Genomic DNA, 557 nt, shown 5'->3' on the forward strand with positions numbered 1-557 from the left:
GACACCTGATAGCGTACGTGACTTTGGGCAGTTTTCGGCAGGGCAGCCGGCAATGCATTCATACCAACACACAAACAGAGCTACCGGCGCATCGATACTAAGTCAGCCAGATCGGGCAGCGCATCTACACCAATACACACACATCGACGAATCAGCGACTAGCTACAAAACGCAAGTAGGGAACTAGGGTAGATTGTAAGTGAATAAAGTTTAGTTCTGTATTAACATCAAGAGAAGAAAGTTATAATTTGCAAAGTTACATATGTGCTAATGTTAACGTTAATGTTGATTCTTATGTTAAATAAAAAACAAGTAAGAGCAGCGCTGTCTTCGGCTATGCCGAAGGCTTCATACCTTTCATGAACATCTGCAAATTTTAGTTTGACAGGTTACTGATTTTGAATACATCTGCATACATCGATAGAGGAGTTACATACTTATATAAAAAATCGCATCTAAACAATCAGAGGTATGGAAGATATACTTTATATGGCACCAATCTAAGTGATTTTCACTGCTATGTGATCGGTATGTAAACCGGTAACACAATTTATTGG

This window comes from Rhagoletis pomonella, unplaced genomic scaffold (genome assembly GCF_013731165.1).
Source record: "Rhagoletis pomonella isolate Grant_MI unplaced genomic scaffold, Rhpom_1.0 Rhpom_scaffold_00009, whole genome shotgun sequence".
Lineage (NCBI taxonomy): Eukaryota > Metazoa > Arthropoda > Insecta > Diptera > Tephritidae > Rhagoletis > Rhagoletis pomonella.